Genomic DNA, 9,974 nt, shown 5'->3' on the forward strand with positions numbered 1-9,974 from the left:
GAGCTCACACCTACGGCTAGCCAAGCGCAGATGCGATTATGACAGACCTGATGCTTCAGTTGTTGCTCCAAATTCTCAACTTGGTCCAAGCCTTGTCTGATTGACACTCGGGGCCCCCGGGGCCCCGCCTGACATACCAACAAGTTTGGTATCATAAAACAGAATAGCTTGAACTCTCTGAACGCTCGAAACAACATTAAAACTAAGAATCACTCCCCAAAACCAATTGAATCAAACTTAAGAACTTCAAGTTCTTCAATTTACTTCCAATGTGCCAAAACGTACTTAAACTACTCAGAATGACACCAAATTTTGCGTGTAGATCTTAAATGACATTACGTAACTACTCCCGATCTCGGAATTCCGTTTGGACCTCGATATCACAAAAACCTGCTCCAAACCAAATTTAAAGAACTTCTAAAACCTTCAAGAACCAACTTTCACTATTAGGCGCCGAAACACTCCCGGGTTATCCAAAATCCAATCTGAACATACGCGCAAGTTCGAAATCATCATACGAACCTATTGGAACCGTAAAATCCCGATTCTGAGGTCGTTTACTCAAAATATTGACTGAAGTCAAACTTGGCCTTTTAAGCCAGTCTTAAGGAACCAAGTGTTCCAATTTCAACCCGAACCCTTCCGAATCCCGAACTAACTATCCCCGCAAGTCATAAAATAATAAAAGCATGTACGAGAAGTTTTATTTAGAGGAACATGGTTCTAGAAAGCAAAATACCGGTCGGATCATTACACCTAGCCAAGGGCGAAGAGAGAGGGAAAAATGAGAGAGTCGAGGGAGAAGAGAGAGGATTGATAGAAAAGTTGAGGGATCAGTTGTATATATTTGTAAGTGGCTATATATAATAATATTTTTAAAGTATTTTGGTTTATAATAAATAGAATGTGTTATTAGCTATAACATGTAAAATTTCCTTTAATATCTAACCAAGTAAAATAAATGGAAGAAGTATTTATTTGGAAACAGGATTGGACGTTCCATTTTGCTATTTAACCTACGAGTCCAAGAATGGCAATGGAGTGGGGTCAAAAAGGAGAAAAATACATTACCGAGCATCTTTTCAAAAGTATTTAAGAAAATGAGGGGTTGTTCTGATGGTAAGCAACCTCTATTTTAAATCAAGAGGTTGTGAGTTTGAGTCTCCCTAAGAGCAAGGTGGGAAGTTCTTGGAGGGAAGGATGTCGGGAGCCTATTTGGAGACAGCTTCTCTACCCCAGAGTAGGGGTAAGGTCTGCATACACACTATCATCCTCATACCCCATTAAGTGAGATTATATTGGGTTGTTGTTGTTATTGTTATTGTTGTTGTTAGGAAAATGATATTAATTTTTGTTTATTCCATATATAGCACATTCTTTTACAATATCAGCATACTGTAAAGATTTATGTGAAACAATTAATGAGGAACATAAATTATGGGATTAATTTTATCCTTATTTATCTTTTTATATTCTCTCTCCTCATATTTTCTATTCTAAATTATAGCTGCTTGAATTAGCATTCAAATCTCTCACTTTTTCTATTCTAAATTACTTTTCTTTATTTTAGCATTCAAATAGTTTTTGAATATTTTTAGTACTTTGAATATTTATATGAATTGTATAAATAAAATATGTCATATATATATAAGTGGTATAATGTATAAACTATTAATATCATCATTATACTGTATAAAAAATTATATTGACATACAGCAAAAAATAAAACTTTATACTAATGGTATATATAATTATACCATTTGAATACGCATAACGTACAACTCAATATTGTTATATATTTAATGTTATAAACTATTAATATCATTATTATACTGTATAAAAAATTATATTGACATACAGTAAAAAAATTAAACTTTATACCAATGATATATATAATTATACCATTTGTATACGCATAATGTACAATTCAATATTGTTTGACAAAAAGTCGGAGAGTCATGTTAATCTGCAACAAATAAGATACATAAAAGTTTTAGAAAATAAATATAAGATATGTCTTCCAAAATGAAATAGAGTCTACTAATTAAGGTTGTATTGTGGTTCGGGCCCGGCCCGGGATCGTGAGCCAACATGAGCTTTGGGCTAAACGAGCTAGCCCGTATGGTCCGGTACCAAGCGGTTCTAGGAGCCCACTGTAGGCCGGTCCAGCATGGAGAGACTGCGAGTCCGGGACCGTTTAGCCCGGGACCGGCTGGCAGGCCTGGGCCGGTTCAACCGGGCCCAACGACTATTTTTTAATTTTTTAAAAAAAAATTGGTCAATGGTTGGAAGTTTAAAAAGTAGCAGTTGGCCTGCCAATTTAGCCGTTTGGCTTTTTAAAAAATAGCCATTTGCCTCCAAACTTTGTTTTAACCCCAAACTTTTTATAATTATACTTTGTCTCTATTCTCAACTATAAATACTCCCTCATTCTTTTATTTTTACTTACAAAATCATCAATCTCTCTCTAATTTTCTTTCATAATTGCTTACTTTATTACTGCAATTTGTGAAAAATTGTGAAGTTGGTGGATTGAAGTATTCAAGTCTTCAACGATATACAATTTTCAAGAAGTTGTTCGTCAATTCGGTAAACTCATTCCAACTCTTAAGTTTTAATATTATAGTTTTGTTTGTTTTAGTTTGTATAATTATAATTAATATGACTTTTTCTTTGAAAAAAATGTTTGGTGGTAAGGGAAAATCTAAAATTGGTGAATCTAGTGGCCAAGTTACTACTCCTCCCCCGGCTCCCCGACCCAGACGTGTTACCCGTCCTCCTCCACCTATTATTCTTGATAGTGATAACCTTTGTTTTCAATTTACCGATAGTCAATACCATAATATTGCACCAAGTCAATAATTAAATGATGAATACATGAATATTTGCTATGGTAATCCAACTATCGATGAAAATTATGAGGAAAATGATGATTTAGATGAAATGCAATCGGATTTAGATGATACACCTACTAGTCCTGTTGTTAACCCAACTGAAAATAATCCAAATGATGCCCCGCATGACCCTCCTGTAGTAACCCCTACTTTTAAGAGACAACCTTCTAGACGGTGCGAAACATCTCTTGTTTGGCACTTTTTTATTCAACTAAGAGATCAAAATAAGGTTAAGTGTAAAACTTGTGGGACTTTGATGGCTCATAAATTTACTGGAGACCATAGCGGTACGGGTACTTTGACTAGACACATAAAGACACACCCTAAAGATAAAGCTAGATTTCTTCTAATGAAAGTTGTGCAAAATGGGACAAGTGTAGGTACTCAGGTTAACCCTAGTACATGGTCAAATCTAGTTCAACCGGAAATTAACACTGTTACCGGTGACATTTTATATTACGATCCAAATAAAGATCGTGAAGAATTGGTAAAAATGGTTACTGTTATGTGCTTACCCTATAGTTTTTCTTCTAACCCTCACTTTGTGCATTATATTAGAAGAGTTTTAAATCCTACTTATAAAGGATGGCCTCGCGCAACCGTAAAGAGCGATATTTATAAATATAAACATGAATATGAACAATATTTGCGTTATTTATTTGCTCATATAAATTATCGCGTTGCTATTACTACTGATATTGGTAGAAGTAGTAATGACTGTGATTATCTTACTGTTACCACTCATTGGATTGATGACGAATGGAAAATGCAAAAGCGCATTATTGCTTATAAAATAATTAATTCACGTCACATAGGTAAGTTTATTGCTAATATAGTTGCAGATATTTGTAGATATTTTTGCATTAGAGATAAAATAATGTCAGTTTCAATGGATAATGCTTCTAGTAACACCAATGTTATAGGCTTGCTTACAATTACACTAAATCCTGCATTTAGTAATATTTTTCATGTTAGATGTATTTGTCATATTTACCATTTAATCGTCAGTGATGGTATGAAAATATTAAATGTTGAAATTGAAAAGGTTAAAATGGTTCTTAATTGGCTTTTTTATTCAAACCGTAGAAGTAGACTTAGACAATATTTTAAAAAATGTGATGAATTTGGCCTTAGAGAAAGAAAGGTTCCTAAACGTTGTCCGGCTAGATAGAATTACATGTATGAAAGTTTAGTTGTTGCATATGAATATAGAAACCCAATAAATGCAACATTTAATGGTCGTGTTGGTGGTGATGATAATGAGCACCTTACAAATCAGGATTGGACTAATGTTAAAATTCCTGTAGACTTTTTAGAATAATTTCATATTGCTACAAATGAATTATCTGGGCAATATTATCCTACTATTTCTAACTATTTAGTTTATATTGCAGCACTTGCAGATTTGTTTACTTAATTTTCAGAGGGTGTGGTAATTTATCAACTTGCTATTAATTCTATGAAAGATAAGTTTAAAAAATATTTTTTCCCTATCCTCCCTATTTTTGGTGTTGCTGCCATGTTAAATCCTACCATGAAATTAGGAGGTCCTCACTTTTGGTATACAAATATTTATAAGGCTTTATCACTTTCAGATGAGGAATTTGCTACACTTGCAGATAGGGGTGTGCATTCGATTTATCGATTCGATTTTGAGCCTTGTCGAGAATTACTTATCGATTATCGATTTGTACATATACTTATCGTTATTGTTTCAATAAGGTTTCGATTTTTTCGATTTCGATTTATCGATTTTTTGGGCTTATCGATTCGGTTATCGATTACACCAATAAAAAAATTTACGGGATTCCACGGAAAGTATATCGCTACAAACACACCTAACTAATATGGACAAAAGGAAGCTAAAATAAGAAGAGCACCGTTTATAACATAAAAATTGTGTCAACAAGCACATGCAACGAAACTAAAGTAAGGGATCAAATGTATGCCACCAACACTTCAACGGTATAAACAAACAAAAAATCAAAATACATCATCACGGCTAATTCTGTTTTCCATTAATTTGAACTTCATTCCCTTGAGCTTTAAATATGATCATTCCTTAAATGTGGTAGAGGAAATAATAGGGTTAGGGACTTAGGGTAAAGGAAAGGGTATTATAGAATAAGGGTAAAAAAAATTAAAAAAATTTTAAAAAAAAAATTAAAATTTTTTTACTGTAGCTTATCGGTTTATCGATAAACCGATAATCGAAGAGGACAAAATCGAAATCGAAATCGATAAATCGATAAATCGAAATCGATAAACAGATAACAAATAATCGATTCGATTTATTCATAAACCGATTCGAATGCACACCCCTACTTGCAGATGCAAAAGCCTCAATTAAAATAAATGCTCAAACAATTTATAATGCTTATCAACTTGCCTTAGATCATGCTAGACCAAATGTTCCAACTCCTACTTCGTCTAGTTCGCAATTATCTAAAAGAACTGCGGGCCTAAAAGCACTTAGTTCTTGGACGGAGTTCAGGGGTTCTCAAAGTGATAATATTGGTGATAGTTCACTACTAAATGAGCTTCAAGTTTATTTGTCACAGGAACTTGAATCAGAGAATCCCGATGGCTCCTTTGATGTTTTGGAATGGTGGAAGGACAAAGAAAACACTATCCGGTTTTTTTGAAGGATGGTTCGAGTTATTTTAAGTATTCAAGCTTCAACAGTGACATCGGATAGCGCTTTCAGTCAAGTGAGACTTCGAATCGGTGATCATAGAGCGTCTATGAGGGAGAGCTTGGAAAAGTACTCTTCAAAGATTGGATCTGTTCGTAAAGAAGAAATTTTGGAATTGTTGAATCACAACCGGAGATAGACGAAGCTTATGAAGAAATGCTAGCGGAACTTGAGGAGGGTGTTGCTTCGCCCGGAAGCGGTGATGAACAAGCTTCTTTTCCGCCACCACCAATGGAAATTCCTCCGAACCTTAAAGGATTTATGAAATTTGTTAGAGATAATACATAGACTAATATGTAACTTGTATTTTGGCACATCTTCATTAGTTTTTTTTCCTTTTAATGGTGGTATTAGCACCTTGTTGTGCTCATTCCATTTGGGGGAGGAAGACTAAGAAAGATATTGTCATTTTTTTGTTAATGTCGTAATAATAAAAATTATAAGGCATTCCCTTGAATATTTCTTTACAATTTTTTTGTGTTTAAATTTGAATTAGAAGATTTAAGTCACAATTATATAATATAATTTACAAGAAATTGTCTTAGATAAAAAAAATTCAAAAAATAAAATAGCCTGGAACACTTAGGCCCGTGGGCCCGAGACCATTTGGCCCGGGACCGGACCACAATACAGTCTTACTACTAATCTCATATATGCATATATCAACAAAAAATGCATTCATCTCTTCATTATTGTTCAACGCTAATTTAGGAAGTTAAGGAGAAGAAACGGAACTGCTTTGGATTTTATTTTTTGGAATTGAATGTTTTAGATTTTTTAAATCGTGATTCTGGGTCTATATTTATAGCTTCCTGCTAAAAATATAATTGTTTAAGTGCCTTTTTTTATAGAATACCTACTACTGCTAGGTAACTGAATTTTTTTCTTGAATATGGCCTACTTATATTTTTTCCTCGTGAAAAAGCCTTTCATTGCCACTGGCTTACCCAACTTTTTTCTCACTACAACATGTCTCAACTATTTATTGAAGATTTAATTATAGTCCATTGCGAATATTATTCTAGATATATTTAGTAAAATTTTTATTTTATGGTGCATTACAAATATTATCTTATTTATATAAGTAATAGATTTGTAAAATGATAGTAAATGATTTTTTTATTAAGAATATTTTTTTCTATATGATAAACAATTAGGACTATTAATGCTCTATACGAAAGAAAACGGATGAGTTTGAATCTAAACCCAGAGATGAGGGATAATTTTGGGCTTTTGAAGAAATTAATTTTAGGTCGCTCGTTATAGAGGCGACCTATTGTCATGTAATAGTACCGAACCACTTATCAACTTCTTCAAAATTGGAATCGTTGCTATTTGTAAATTGTAATGATTGGCTATTGGATATTTTATCTCATTTATTTTTATATTTTGGACTAGATTATGTATAGACAAAAAATTATCCTAGTTATGGGTATGTTTGATACGAAAGAAAATATTTTTCGACAAAATATTTTTTAATTTTTTCATGTTCGATTGACCTAAATGTTTTGGAAAATATTTTCCTCATGAACTCATTTTCCGCCAATTGGAGGAAAATATTTTCCCTATAATATTTTTCAAAACTCATTCTCAATCTTCCCCACCATATTCCCCATTCCCACCAACCCCCACCAATCCACCCCCACACCCCACCACCACCCACCCAACCCCACCACACCACAACCCCTAACCCCTGCCCCACCCCCACCTACCCACCCCATCCCCTCCACCCCACTCCCGCCCTAAATAAAAATATTATTAATAGTACTTTCTTTGCATGTTATAAATAAAAATATTTTATTTCAACAAATGAGTATTTTTTTCATGATATAGAAAAGTATTTTTTTTTCAAGTTAACAAAAAAAATACTTTCTTTTCATGTAGAAAAAGTATTTTTTTATTTCAACAAAAAAATATTTCTTTTCATGATGTAAAAAAAAAGTTTTTTTTTTGTTTCAACAAAATAAGTATTAGTATTTTTTTTTTATTTCAATAAAATGAGTACTTTCTTTTTCGACCAAAAAAGAGTATTTTCTTTTTAGTTATGGAGCACAAATTTCAATATTATTTTTGCGTAAAAAAGTAAAGCATCACATTAATTCCTTTGGGTTTGTGTGAATTTTTAGAGACTTGGGAGGGGGGGGGGGGAAGGGTGAGGAGAGTAGCATAATAAAATATTTTCTTAAAAAAAATATTTTCTACTATCTAACCAAACACTAGAAAATATTTTCCGAAAAATATTTCCACTCACCAACCAAACAAGGGAAAATAAATGATAAAATAATTCATTTTCCATGCAAACATTTTCAAGGAAAAAATTTTCCTTCGTACCAAACACACCTTATATTTGGGCCACATTAGCACTAAGAGAGCCTTTGAAGGCTGCCACATCTCATCAGTATGATTTCAACAAAAGACGGATTCAAAGTCGAAATGATTTAATGAAAGATAAGAGGTAGGTCAAGGAGTCAACAGAGATCGAGGTCAAGGACGAGTACCCTCATTAACGGAGCAGTAACGGCTAGTTTTGGGGATCTAACTTTAAAGAGAATGTTCCAATTTATTCCTAAAATTCGTATTATTAGAGTTTTGTGGCACATGTCCTCTTATAAATAGAAAGAAAACATAGTTAATATTGCGATTGGACACTCATTTGTAAAAGAACAATATTTTGACATTCTCTAAAGATTTTTGCTTTATTATATACATACAAAAGACACATTTTCTTGAGATTCTAATCTAACTTTTCTCCCACGATCCTAGGAGAATCTAAATATTCAAAGGCTCATCAAACACTTATCATTGTCAGAGGGAATACCACACGATTTCATCCTTTTCGGTCATCTCTCTTGTACTTATTTACTATAATACAATTATATATCTCTATTGCTATCTAATGCTATTAACTTTGTATTTGGGCCATTAAATATTGTTTATTGTTGCATATTCACTATTATTCCTACAGACTATATGACATTTTGCCACGGTAATATTTAAATAATCTTTTGGATATTAATATTGGTTACAGATTAACTTTATTTCATTAGAAAATCTAATTGTTTAAACCTATATCTAAATTTTGGGTCAAAATTTTTTGCGTTGTATGTGGGTAAGCTTTTAGTTTCCATTAGATCTATAACTCACATGACTTGTTAAACTAACAAACAACAAATTTTATCTCTCATCTCTACACGTACATAAATTTTCATGGCAGGTAACTAAGAAAACGAGACTAGGGCAATAGATGACGTTCCCCTTAACCTCATGAATGCCATCAACAAAAGCAATGTTTGCACAAGGCGAGAAAATGACATGTCATGCCTCAAACCCGGGAGGCGTGGCCGGCACCCGGTACCATATTTGGCCCGAGCGTACCACTCTGTAACTATAAAATCTGGAGGAGTAACCCTTACTGCCTATTCTCGGCATCGTCCTTACATAATATTTTGGAGTCATAACATATCTATAGGATCTCAATAAATGCAATCTTATCCCTTTCACCTTTTTACTGCATTCTTCCTTTACCATTTCATAATTACCTGAACCACTTAACTCTGACTTAATACCATATCACACCATATTTCCCTTTTTATGGGAGTACTAGCCTTTATGCTTTGAAATTTACATACACATGTTTTACCTCTTCATATTTGGTGGCTTTCCATATTTTCAATGACTCTTACTTGCCTTCCAGTAACCCTTATGTACCAGGGATGACTTAATTTCTTATGCACGAAGGAGACACCTAGTGTAACTAGCACACTTAGTCCCTTAAGCTTAACTCTGCTCACGGTGCTACTTTTAGTGAAGTGTCCTCCTGAATGACCTTTAAAGGTTATTATTTAATTGTCCATTATATTATTGACAGAACATGGTCTCTAAAATTCTCACGATGTCGACTATTATCATATCCTTTGTCTCTAAATTTATCTTGTATACTAGCCCGTGGTAATTTTTATTACTCCAAGGGTCTACTTAGCCTTCTAGTAATCGCGTTGGAATCACTAACTCTTTTCTCGAAATGAGGATATAACTTTATGGCTTATACACTTTTATAGTCTCAAGGCCTGTCCCTTTTTGCCTTTTCCTTCACTTGACTATAGACTTTGTCATCTTATCATATTTTAATTTACCGTTATCACCCATTTGTCACATCTTACTCATAGTGCTTCATTTACTCTCTTCTTATTCTCTTGATAATGTCTCTGTCTATTACCTTATTCTGAAAACTTCAACAAAATATCCTTTCACTTTTATCTCCACTTGCTCCATCTCACTGGATCTTCGGGTCGCCTAACATTCCCTTTTTACTAGGGGCAGAAGTCATACTAAGGTAAATATTTATCCCTTTTAGGATTTCACTGCATATCTTCTGAAATTCCTGA

The sequence above is a fragment of the Nicotiana tabacum genome, chromosome 7 (genome assembly GCF_000715075.1).
Source record: "Nicotiana tabacum cultivar K326 chromosome 7, ASM71507v2, whole genome shotgun sequence".
NCBI lineage: Eukaryota > Viridiplantae > Streptophyta > Magnoliopsida > Solanales > Solanaceae > Nicotiana > Nicotiana tabacum.